The following is a 3,869-nucleotide window of genomic DNA, read 5'->3' as shown; positions in this document are numbered from 1 at the left end:
TTCATATGAACATTTGGAGTGGAAATGGCTCTAGATTTGTACATCTCATGTTTCTTTTGAACTACTGAAAAATTTCACCTTTCAACCACAGGGTGGGATCCTCACCTGCCACAGCAAGCAGGCCAAGGTTAGGTTAGGTGAAGCAGATAATTTCTATAACATTTTTTCTAGCCCCTTCTTCATACCAAGAGGTGGGCAGTGTTGTCCTCTAAAAGGCTGCTCAAATACCCAGGAGGTTGCCAAATCTCACTGTTGCTTCTGTCCAGTAAGAAGATGACCCTATGGCCTGGACCACCTATGTACAGGGTTGTGACTACAGCTCCCCGTGTATCCTCACCTCCTGCTTCATCACTTGCCTGTTTCCATAGGACTTTGAGGTAGGTAAAAATAGTAACATGGTATAAGTTATATTTGGATTTGTGAGGGAGAATAGTGTGAAATCATCAGCCTCACTCTCTCTTCCAGTCATCAAAGTCCAGTAGCAAAACAAAAGTCAAGACTTCTGGTGATGTGGTGGAGTTGTGAAAAGATCCAACCATTCTGGAGAGCAATTTGGAACTATGCCCAAAGGGCTATAGAACTGTGCATACCCTTTGATCCAGCAATACCACTGCTGAGTTTATATCCCAAAAGCATAGCCAAAAAGAGAAAAAGACCTATTTGTACAAAAATATTTATAGCAGCTCCTTTCATGGTGGCTAAGAATTGGAAATCAAAGTTATGTCCATCAATTGTGGAACGGATAAACAAACTGTGGTATATGATGGTGATGGAATATTATTGTACTATAAGAAATGACAAGCAGGATGACTTCAGAAAGGCCTGGAAAGACATGTATGAAATGATATGTAGTGAAGCAAACAGAACCAAGAGAACATTGTGCAGAGAGACAGAAATATTATTTGATGAAGAATTGTGAATGACTTGACTATTCTCAACAATACAATGATCCAAGACAATTCCAACAAACTTTTTTTTTTTTTAGTGAGGCAATTGGGGTTAAGTGACTTGCCTAGGGTCACACAGCTAGTAAGTGTTAAGTGTCTGAGGCCGGATTTGAACTCAGGTACTCCTGACTCCAGGGCCGGTGCTCTATCCACTGTGCCATCTAGCTGCCCCCCCAAAAACTTTTGATGAAACATACTCTCCATCTCCAAAGAAAGAACTGATACTGATGGAACAGACTGAAGCAGGCTATTTTTCACTTTCTTTCATTTTTTTTTTTTGTGGGGCAATGGGGGTTAAGTGACTTGCCCAGGGTCACACAGCTAGTAAGTGTCAAGTGTCTGAGGCTGGTTTGAACTCAGGTATTCCTGAATCCAGGGCCGGTTCTTTATCCACTGCACTACCTAGCTGCCCTCATTTTTTTTCTTTTAATCAAGTTTTCTTGTACAACATGACAAATATGGTAATAATTTGCAAAATCATACATGTATAACCCATATCTGATTGTTTGCCACCTTAGGGAGAGGGGAGGGAGGGAAAGAGGGATAGAAAATTGGAACTCAAAACTCAAAAATGTTTATTACATTTTTTTAAAAAAGACTTCTGGTGATGGATCAGGATGCATTAGATGACCCTGGTGTCTTTGATGTATAATCAAGCTCTAAGTGGGTTGAGCTCAGTGAGGGAATACAGGTTGCTACTGACACGGGAAACATCAGAGGAATGTACGAAGGCATCAAGAAAGCTTGTGGGGGCAGCTAGGTGGCACAGTGGATAAAGCACCGGCCCTGGATTCAGGAGGACCTGAGTTCAAATCTGGCCTCAAACACTTGACATTTACTAGCTGTGTGACCCTGGGCAAGTCACTTAACCCCCCATTGCCCCGCAAAAAAAAAAAAAAAACACAACAAAACAAAAAAGAAAGCTTGCGGACCCACTCAGAGCAAGACAGCTCCCCTCAAGTCCAGCACTGGAGAGTACATTACAGACAGAGTTAAGCAAATGGAAAGATGGGTAGAGCACTTTTCTGAATTGTACACCATCAGAAATTCTATCACAGAATCAGCTTTAAACATCATGGAGTCCTTCTCTGTACTACAGGAGTTGGACAATGTACCCACACTTGAGGAACTTGAGAATGCAATTAGCTCCCTAAGGTGTGGAAAAGCTCCTGGTGCAGATGGTATTGCAACCGAATTCATCAAATGCTCTAAAAACCTTCTCTTAAAACCCTTGCATGAATTGTTGTGCCTGTGTTGGAAAGAAGGTGAAGTGCCACAGGAAATGCGTGATGCCCATATAGTTACTCTTTATAAGAACAGTGGAGACAGGAGTGACTGTAATAACTACAGAGGAATTTCACTTCTCAGCATCGTTGAGAAGATGTTTGCCAAGGTCATCTTGCTTCGACTGCATAAACTTGCCGGCCATGTTTACCCCGAATCGCAATGTGGCTTTTGAGCAGGGAAGTCAACTATTGATATGATTTTCTTGCTTCGCCAACTGCAAGAAAAGTGCAAAGAACAAAGAAAATCCCTCTTCATTGCCTTCATAGACCTGACCAAAGTGTTTGATACGGTTAACAGAGAAGGTTTTTTCGAAATTCTCTTGAGAATTGGTTGCCCTCCTAAACTCTATAGCCTGATTCACTCCTTTCATTGCAACATGCAGGGTGTCATACAGTTCGAAGGCAATACCTCTGAAGCATTCAGCATAAACAGCGGAGTCAAGCAAGGCTGCGTGCCTGCTCCCACACTGTTTGGAATTTTCTTCTCCATGTTGTTATGTCATGCTTTTGGTACGTCAACTGATGGCATCTATCTGCATTCCCGGTCAGACCGAGGCCTGTTCAACGTTTCACATCTGAGATCCAAAACCAGAGTGAGAGGTAGCACTCTTAGGGACCTGCTTTTCGCCAATGATGCCGCACTTGCCTGTCACTCAGAGCATGAATTGCAGACCTTGATGGATCATTTCTCCCAAGCTTGCACGGACTTTGGCCTAACCGTTAATCTTTTTTTTTTTTTTTTAGTGAGGCAATTGGGGTTAAGTGACTTGCCCAGGGTCACACAGCTAGTAAGTGTTAAGTGTCTGAGGCCGGATTTGAACTCAGGTACTCCTGACTCCAGGGCTGGTGCTCTATCCACTGCGCCACCTAGCCGCCCCTACCATTAATCTTAAAAAGACAAAAGTCATGTGTCAGAGTGCTATGTCACCTCCATTGATACACATCGGTAGCTACCAGTTGGATGTCGTAAGCCAATTCTCGTATCTTGGCTCTATTGTCAGTGACAATTTGTCACTTGATTCTGAGATCAATCAGAGAATTGGGAAAGCTATTTTAACCATGGCTAAGCTGTTAAGCATGTCTGGGCAAACAGTAAACTGACAAGACGAACCAAATTTGCCGTCTATAGAGCATGCGTCCTGAGTACCTTACTGTATGGCAGCGAAACATGGACTACATACACTAGACAAGAGAAGAAGCTTAACAGCTTCCACATGCACTGCCTTCAGTCCATCCTTGGCATATCTTGGTCAGATAGGATCACCAACACAGAAGTGCTCCAACGGGCGCAACTTCTGACCATCTACATGCTACTGAAACAAAGACAGTTGTTCTGGCTTGGTCATGTACACCGCATGGAAGATGGGCGCATTCCTAAAGACCTACTCTGTGGTGAGTTAGCCTCAGGCCAAAGACCTGCTGAACAGCCCCAGCTTTGCTACAGAGATGTATGCAAGCAAGACTTGAGGGCTCTGGGAATAGACACTGGCAGCTGGGAGGAGATGGCCAAGGACCATGCCCGATGGAGTTCAGTACTCAGGAGCAGCTTGTGCGCAGCTGAGATGGGCCTCCAAACTCTGGAGGAAGAAAAATGAATGAGATGCAGGAACCGACAGGCAACAGAGAGCGCAGTTTT

Source organism: Dromiciops gliroides, chromosome 1, assembly GCF_019393635.1.
Source record: "Dromiciops gliroides isolate mDroGli1 chromosome 1, mDroGli1.pri, whole genome shotgun sequence".
In the NCBI taxonomy this organism is placed as follows: domain Eukaryota; kingdom Metazoa; phylum Chordata; class Mammalia; order Microbiotheria; family Microbiotheriidae; genus Dromiciops; species Dromiciops gliroides.
Note: the sequence above shows the minus strand (reverse complement) of the source record.